Source organism: Dipodomys merriami, unplaced genomic scaffold (genome assembly GCF_024711535.1).
Source record: "Dipodomys merriami isolate MVZ:Mamm:240054 unplaced genomic scaffold, mDipMer1.0.p SCAF_80, whole genome shotgun sequence".
NCBI lineage: Eukaryota > Metazoa > Chordata > Mammalia > Rodentia > Heteromyidae > Dipodomys > Dipodomys merriami.
In genome coordinates, this window is record NW_027206402.1 from 483,445 (window position 1) to 493,895 (window position 10,451).

The following is a 10,451-nucleotide window of genomic DNA, read 5'->3' on the forward strand; positions in this document are numbered from 1 at the left end:
CCCGAATCCTAACCCTAACACAAACGCTAAACCTAAACCTAACCCTAATCCTCAGCCTCACCCTCACCCTAACCCAAACCCTAAACCTAACCCTCACCCTAACTCTAAGCCTAACCCTAACCCAAAAACTAACTCTCACACTCACCCTCACCCTAACCCTAATCCTAAACCTAACCCTATCCCTAACCCTAGCCCTGACCCTAAACCTCATCCTAGCCCTCACCCTTACCCTAATCCTAACCCTAAACCTCAATCTAATCTTCGCCCTAGCACTAACACTAACACTCACCCTAACCCGAAGCCTAACCCTAAAACTAACCCAAACTCTCACCCTAAATCTCACCCTCGTCCTAAACCTAACTGTAAACCTAACCCTAAACCTAAACGTCATTCTAAACCTAACCCTAACCCTCACCCTCAGTGTAACTGTAACCTAACCCTAACCCTAACCCTAAAAATAACCCTAACCCTAACCCTAACCTTAACCCTCACCCTTACCCTAAACTTAACCGAACCCTAACTCTCACCCTAACCCTAACCTAACACTCACCCTTACCCTAACACTCACCCTCACCCTCACCCTCAGCCTAAACCTAAGCCTAACCTTAAGCCCAACCCTAACCCTCACACTCACCCTAACACTTACCCTTATCCTAATCCAACCCCTAAGCCTAACCCTCACCCTCAACCTAACCCTCACCCTAACCCTAACTCTAACACTTACCCTAACCATAACCCTCAACCTCAGTCTCAACCTAACCCTAAATCTAACCCTAAACCTCAACCTCACACTAACCCTAAGCCTAAACCTCAACCTAACCCTAATCCTAAACCTCACCCTCAGCCTAGCCCTCACCCTAACCCTAATCCCATCCCTAACTCTCATCCTATCCCTCACCCTAATACTAACCCTAACCCTCACCCTCACCCTAACCCTAATCCTAACCCTAACCCTCAAATTAACCCTAACTCTCACCCTCACCGTAACCCTTACCCTAACACTCACCCTAACCCTAAACTTAACCCGAACCCTAACTCTCACCCTAACCCTAACCCTAACCCTCACACTAACCCTCACCCTTACACTAAACATCACCCTTAGCCTAACCCTCACGTTTACCCTTACCATCACCCCCACCCTAACACTCACCCTAACCCTACACACTCAACCTCACCCTCACCCTAACCCTAACTCTAACAATAACCCTAACCCGAACGTTAATACTTAACCTCAACCTCAACCTCAGCTTAAACTTAAGGCTAACCATAACCCTCACACTCACCCTAACCCTAACCCTAATCCTAATCCTAACCCTAACCCTAACCATCACCCTCTCCCTCAGCCTCAACCTAAATCTAATTCTAACCCTAAACCTCACCCTTACTCGAAGGCTAACCCCAACCCTAACCTTAATCCTCCCTCTAACTTTCACCCTAACCCTAACCCTAACATTAAACCTAAACCTCAACCTCAACCTAACCCTGACCCTAAACCAAACTCTAACCCTAAACCTCACACTCACCGTAACCCTTACTCTAACCCTAACCCAAAGTCTAAACCTTACCCTAACGCTTAACCTAAACCTCAACCTCAAACTAGCCCTCACCCTAACCCTTATCCTAACCCTAACCCTCATCCTAATCCTCACCCTAACACTAACCCTAACCTTCACCCTCACGCTAACCCTAATCCTAACACTAACCCTCAACCTAACCCTAACCCTCACCCTCACCATAACCCTTACCTAACCCTCGACCTAACCCTAAACTTAACCCGAACCCTAAAGCTCACCCCAACCCTAACCATAACCCTCACCCTAACCCTAACCCTCACCCTTACCGTAACCCTCACCCTCAGCCTAACCCTCACCTTTAACCTTACCGACACCCTCACCATAAACCTAACCCTAAACCTCAACCTAACACTAACCCTCACCCTCACCCTCAAAATCACCATAATTCTACCCCTAAACCTAACAATAACACTTACCCTAAGCCTAACCCTAACCGTAACCATAACCATAACACTCACCCTCACCCTCACCCTCAGCTTAAACCTAAGCCGAACCCTAACCCTAACCCTCACCATAATCCTACGCTAACCCTAACCCTAATCCTAAATCTAACCCTAAACCTAACCCTAATCCTCAGCCTCACCCTCACCTAAACCAAACCCTAACCCTAAACCTCAGCCTTACCCTAAGCCTAACCTTAAACCTAACCCTCACACTCACCCTCACCCTAACCCTAATCCTATACCTAACCCTATCCCTAACCCTAACCCTCACCCTAACACTCAACCTAACATTTACCCTCACCCTAACCCTAACCCTCATCCTAACCATAACCATCACCCTTAACCTAACCCTCACCCTACTACTTAACGTCACCCTAAAACTAACCCTAACCCTAAAACTAACCCTCACACTAACCCTAACCCTCACCCTCATCCTAGCCCTCACCCTAACCCTAATTCTAACCCTCAACCTCAACCTAAACCTGATCCTCATCCTCACCCTAAACCTCACACTAACTTGAACACTAATCTTATATCTAACTCTCATCCTATCCCTAAACCTACACCTTACATTAACCCTAAAACTTACCCTAACACTCACCCTTATCTTAACCCTCAACCTCAGCCTAAACCTCACCTTTACGTTTACCATCATCCTCACTCTTACCCTCACCCTAACCCTAAACCTCATCCTAACCCTCACCATAACCGTAAACTTAACCATCAACTTAACCCTAATCCTCACCCTCAACCACACGCTCAGGATAACCCTAAGACTAAGCTTAACCCTTACCCTAACTCTCACCCTCACCCTAGATCTCACCCTAACCCTAATCCTAATCCTAACCCTCATCCTAACCCTCACCCTAGCCCCAACCCTAACCTAATCTTCACACCCACCCTCACCCTCAGCGTAACCTTAAGCCTAAGCCTAAGCCTTACCCTAACCCGAGCCCTCACCCGAGCCCTCACCCTTAACGTAATCTTAAACATCACCCTAACCCTAATCCTCACCCCAACCCTCATCCTCAGCCTAACCCTAAGACTAAGCCTAGCCCTAAACCTAAACCTCAACCTAATCCTCATCCTAACCTTAACCCAAACACTAACCTTAACCCTAACCCTCGACCTAACACTCACCTTAACCCTAAAACTAACCGTAAACCTCACCCTCACCCTAACCCTAAGCCTAACATTAACCCTAACCCTCACACTCACTCTCACCCTAACCATAATCCTAAACCTAACCCTATCCCTAACACTAACCCTCACCCTAACCCTCACTCTCACCCTCATCGTAACTCTAAACCTCACCCTAACCATAAATCTAACCCTAACCCTAACAATAATTATAACCCTCACCCTCAGACTCACCCTCACAGCCAACTTAACCCTAACTATAACACTAACAATAACCCTAACACTAACCCTAACCCTAACCCTAATCCTCATACCCACCCTGAACCTCAGCTTAACCCTAAGCCTAACCCTAACCCTAACCCTAACCCTCAACATGACCCTAACCCTAACCCTAATATAAAAACCTAACCCTAACCCTAATCCTAAACCTAAACCTAATCCTCAGCCCCACCCACATCCTAACCCAAACCCTAACCCTAACCCTCACCCTAACACTAACTCTAATCCTAAACCTCACCCTCACCCTAACCCTAACCCTAAACCTAACCCTAAACCACACCCTAACCCTAACCCTCACCCTCAACCTCAACCTCACTGTAACTCTAAACCTAACCCTAACACTAACCCTAACCCTAACCCTAACCCAAAACCTAACCCTAATCCTCAGCCTCACCCTCAAACTAACCCAAACCCTAACCCTAACCCTCACCCTAACTCTAAGCCTAACCCTAACCCTAAACCTCCCACTCACCCTCACCCTAACCCTAAACCTAAACCTAACCCTATCCCTAACCCTTACCCTAATCCTAACCCTAAACCACAATCTAACCTTCACCCTAACCCAAACCCTAACCCTCACCCTCATGCTCGGCCTAAGCCTAAGCCTAAGCCTAAGCCTAACCCTAACCCTAACCCTCACCCTAGTCCTAACACTAACACTAACCCTAACTCTAACCCTAAATCTCACCCTCACCCTAACCTTAACTCTAACCCTAACACTAAAACTAAACCTCATCCTAACACTAACCTTAACCCTAACCCTAACCCTAACCCTAACCCTAAACCTAACAATAACCCTAACCCTAACCGTTACCCTCAACCTCACCATAACCCTCACCCTAACACTAACCCTCACACTAACACTTACCCTCAACCTAACAAACCCAAAAGCTTACACTAACGCTCACACTAACATCTAAGCATCACCCTAACCGTAAACCTCAACCTAACAATAACCCTAACCCTCATCTTCACCCTAAACCTCGCACTAACCCTAACCCTAATACTCAATCTAACCCTCACCCTCACCCTAACCGTAACACTAACACTCACCCTAACCCTAAACCTCACCCTTACTGTAACCCTCATCCTCAGCCTAACCCTCAAATTTACCTTTACCTTCAATCCCACCCTAACCCTCACCCTAACCCTAACTCTATCCCTAAACCTCACCCTCACCTTAACCCTAACTCTAACCCTAACCCTAATACTAAACTTCACCCTAACACTAACCATAACTCTCACCCTCACACTCAACGAAACCATAACCCTAACCCTAACCCTAACAATAACACTAACCCTAAACCTCACCCTAACCATAAACAAAACCCTAAACCTAATCCTCACCCCAACACTTACCCTCACCCTAACACTAACCCTAACCCAAACACTAACACTCACACTAACACTAAACCTCACCCTAATCCTAAACCTCACCATCACCCTAACCATAACACTCACATTCACCCTAGCCCTCACACTAACCCTATTTCTAAACCTGACCCTCATCCTAACCCTAACCCTCATCCTCACCCTAAACCTCACACTAACCCTAACCCTAATACTCAATCTAACCCTCACCCTGACCCTAACACTAACCCTTACCCTAACCCTAAACCTAACACTAACCCTCAGCCTAACCCTCAACCTCAGCCTAAACCTCACCTTTACCATTACCATCCTCACCCTAACCCTCACCCTAAATCTAATCCTCACCCTCACTGTAACCATAACCCTCAACTTAACCCTCACCCTAACCCTAACTCTAACCCTAATCCTTAATCTAACACTAACCCTAAACCTCACCCTCAACCTAGCCCTCACCCTATCCCTAATCCTCATTCTTACCCTCACCCTAAACCTAACCTTAACCCTTACCCTAACCCTAATCCTAACCCTAAACCTCAACCTAACCCTAACACTCAAGCTCACCATAAACCTAACCCTAACCCTCACCCTAACTCTAAACTTAATCAAACCCTAACTCTCAACGTAAACCTAACCCTAACCCTCATTCTCAACCTCACCCTCAGCCTAACCCTACACCTAAGCCTAACCCTAAACTTCACACTCACCCTAACCCTTATGCTAATCCTAATCCTAACCTTAAGCCTAACCCTCACTCTCAACCTAATCCTCACCCTAATCCTAAATCTAACATTAAACCTAACCCTAACCTTCAATCTCAGCCTCACCCTAACCCTAACTCTAACCGAAAACCTCAACCTCACCCTAACCCTAACCCTAACCCTAACACTAAACCTCACCCTAACGCTAACCCTAAACCTCAACCTCAAACTAGGCCTCAACCTAACCCTAATCTTAACCCTAACCCTCACCCTATCACTAACCCGAACCTTTACTCTCACCCTAACCCTAATCCTAACACTAACCCTCACCTTAACCCTAACCCTCATCCTCACCGTAACCCTTACCCTAACCCTAAACATAACCCTAAACTTAACCTGAAACCTAACTCTCACCCCAACCCTTACTGTAACCCTCACCCTCAGCCTAACCCTTACCTTTAACCTTTCCGACCCCCTCACCCTAAACCTAACTCTAACCCTAACCCTAACCCTAAACCTCACCCTCACCCTCACCTCACGATCAACCTCATCATAACTCTAACCCTAACCCTAACAATAACACTTACACTAACCCTAACCCTCACCCTAACCCTAACCATAACCCTCACCCTCAGCGTCAAACTCATCCTAAACGTAAGCCTAAACCTAACCCTTACTCTAACCATCACCATAATCCTAACCCTAACCCTAAATCTAACCCTAACCCTAACCCTAAACCTAACCCTAAACCCAACCCTAATCCTCAGCCTCACCCTCACCCTGACCCAAAACTTAAACCTAACCCTCACCCTAACCCTAAGCCTATCCCTAACCCTAACCCTCACACTCACCCTCAACCTAACCATAATCCTAAACCTAACCCTATCCCTAACACTAACCCTCACCCTAACACTCACCATAACATTTACCCTCACCCTCACCCTAACCCTCACACTAACTATAACCCTCACCCTAACCCTAACCCTCACCCTACCACTTACCGTCACCCTAACACTAACCCTAAAACTAACCCTCACACTAACCCTAACCCTCACCGTCACCGTAGCCCTCACCCTAACCCTAATTCTAACCCTCAACCTCACCCTAAACCTGACCCTCATCTTCACACTAAACCTCACACTAACCCTAACACTAATCCTCAATCTAACCCTCATCCTATACCAAACCCTAACCCTTACACTAACCCTAAACCTAACCCTAACCCTCACCCTTATCTTAACCCTCACCCTCAGCATAAACCTCACCTTTACCCTTACCATCATCCTCACCCTAACCTCACCCTAACTCTAAACTTCATCCCAACCCTCACCCTAACCGTAAACCTAACCATCACGCAAACCCTAACCATCACCCTCAACCTCACCCTCACCCTAACCCTAAGCCTAAGCTAAGTCTTACCCTAACCCTCACCCTCACCCGAGCCCTCAGCCTTACCTTAATCCTAATCATCACCCTAACCCTAATCCTCGCCCCCACACTCACCCTCAGCCTAACCCTAACCCAAACCCTAAACCTCCCCTTAACCCTAACCCTAATCCTAAACTTCACCCTAACCCTAAACCTAAACCTAACCCTCACCCTAACCCTAACGCTAACCGTCACCCTTAGGTTAATCCTCACGTTTACCCTTACCGTCACCCCCACCCTAAACCTCACCCTAACCCTAACACTCATCATAACACTCACCCTAACCCTAACTCTACCCCTAAACCTCAACCTCACCCTAACCCTAACTTTAACACTAATCCTAACACTAAACCACATCCTAACGCTAACCCTAACCCCCAAACTAACCCTAACACTCACCCTCACCCACACCTTCAGCCTAAACCTAAGGCTATCTCTAACCCTCACACTCCCACTCTCCCTAACCCTAATCCTAATCCTAACCCTAACCCTAACACACAACCTCACCCTAACCCTCACCCTAAACCGAACTCTAACACTAACACTAAGCCAAACCCTCACACTAACACTCACCCTAACCCTATCTCTAACCCTAAACCTCTAACTCACACTGACCCTAACTCTAACCCTAAACCTCACCCTAACCCTTACCATAAACCTCAACTTCTCCTTAGCCCTCACCCTAACCCTAATCCTAAACCTAACCTTTATCCTAACCCTCACAGTAACCCTAACCCTAACCCTCACCTGAACCCTAAACCTCCCCCTCAACCTAACCCTCAGCCTAAACCTAAGCCTAACCCTAAACCTAACACTAACCCACCCACTCACCCTCAACCTAACCCTAATCCTAACCATAACTCTAACACTTAACCTCACCCTAACCCTAAAACTAAAACTAACCCTAACCCTAACCCTCATCCTTAACCCTCACCTGAACCTTAACTCTAACCCTACACCTAACACTCACCCTAACCCTAACTCTAACCCTAACCTTAACCCTAAAACACCCCTAAATCTAACCCTCATCATCACCCTCACCGTAACCCTAACCCTAAACCTCACAAAAACCCTAAAACTAACCCTAAACGTCACCCTAACCATAACCCCCAACCTAACACTAACCCTCACGCTAACACTTACCCTCACACTAACACTAACCCTAACTCTAACACTAACCCTGACAGTAACCCTAGCTCTCACCCTAACCCTAAAACTAACCCTCACCCTAACCCTAACCCTAAGCCTCACCCTAGTCCCCACCCCAAACTTAATTCTAAACGTAACCCACACCATAACCCTAACCCTCATCCTCACACTAAACCTCACACTAATCCTAACCCTAATCCTCAATATATCCCTCACCCTCACCCTAACACTCACCCTAAACCTAACCCTCATCCAAATACTCACCCTAACCCTAACCCTATCCATCTCCCTAACCCTAAACCTCACCCACACCCTCACCCTAGCCCTCACCCTAAACCGATTCCTAACCGTAAACATCATCATAACCCTCACCCGAACCCTAATCCTAAACATCACCCAAAACCTATTCCTAACCCCCAAGATCACCCTCAGCCTAACCCTAAGCCTAAGCCTATCCCTAGCCATAACCCTCACCCTCAGCCTCACCCTCACTGCAAACTTAACCCAAAACATAACACTAAAAATAACCCTAATTTAAACCCTAACCCTAACCCTAATCCTCACACCACCCTTACCCTCAGCCAAACCATAACCCTAACCCTAACCCTCTCAATGAAAGCCTAACCCTAACACTAAACCTAACCCAAAACCTCATCATAACCTTAAACCTAATCCTAAACCTCATCCTCACCCTCACCCTAACCCAAACTCTAAACTTAACCCTCACCCTAAACCTAAGCCTAACCCTAACCCTAACCCTAACCCTCACCCTCACCCTCACCCTAAACCTAATCCTAACCCTAACCCTATCCCTAACCCTAACCCTCACCCTAACCCTCACCCTAGCCCTAATCCTAACCCTAATGCTAACCCTAAACCTCACCCTAACCCTCACCCTAACCCTAACCCTAACCCTAACCCTAACCCTAACCTTAACCCTTAACTTCATTCTCGGACTAAGCCTAAGCCTAAGACTAATCCTAACCCTAAACCTCACTGTAACCCTAATTGTAACACTAAGGCTAACTCTAACCCTAAACCTCACTCTCACCTTAACCCTAACTCTAACCCTAACCCTAAACCTAAACCTCATCCTAAACCAAAACATAACCTTTACTCTCACCCTCACTATAACTGTAACTCTAACCCTAACCCTAAAAATAACCCCAACCATCACCCGAACCATAACCCTCACCCTAACCCAAACCCTCACCCTAACAAATACCCTCAACCTAACACTAACAGTAACCCTAACACTAACCCGAATCCTAACCCTACGCCTCAACCTAACCCTCACCCTCACACTAACCCTAACACTAACCCTAAACTTAACCCTCACCCTAACCCTCCCCATAAAACTATATCTAACCCTAAATCTCACCCTCACCTTAACCCTAACCCTAACCCTAACCCTAAACCCCACCACAACCCTAACGCAAACCCTCAGCAATACTCTCACCCTCACCATAAATCTAAACATAACACTAACAATAACACTAACCATAACCCTAAACATAACCCTAAACCTAAGCCCAACCCTAATCCTAACACTCATCCTCACCCTAACCCTAATCCTAACCCTAAACCTCACCCTAACACTAACCCTCACCCTCACCCAAACCCTAACACTAAACCTAACCCTAACCCTAAGCCTAATCTAGATCCTAACCCTCACCCTAACCCTAACATTAACCCACACCCGCAACCTTACCCTCAACCTCACCGTAACTCTAACCCTAACCCTAACAATAACACTAACCCAAACCCAAACACTCACCCTAACCCTAATCCTCACCCCCACCCTCACCCTAAGCCTAAGCCTAAGAATCACACTAACCCTCATACTCACCCTCACCCTAACCCTAATCCTAAACCTAAACCTATCCCTAAACCTCAACCTAACCCTCAACCTCCCCCTAACCCTAACACTAAGCCTAACCCTAACCCTCACCCTAACCATCCCCCTCACCCTAACTCTCACCCTAAACCTCACCCTCACCCTAACCCTAACCCTTACCCTAAAACTCACTCTAAACCTCACCCTAACCAAAAGCCTCACCCTCACCCTCAACCTCACCGTAACTCTAACCCTAAAACTAACATTAATACTAACCCTAACCCTAACACTAAACCTGACCCTAACCATTAACCTCACCCTCAGCCTCACCCTCACCGCAAACTTATCCCTAATCATAACACGAACAATAAACCAAACCCTACCCTAACCCTAAACCTAACCCTCACCCGCACCCTCACCCTCACCCTCAGCCTAACCCTAGGCCTAAGCCTAACCCTAACCCTAACCCTCACCATAATCCTAACCTTAACCCTAAACCTAACCCTAACCCTAACCCTAAACCTCAGCCTCA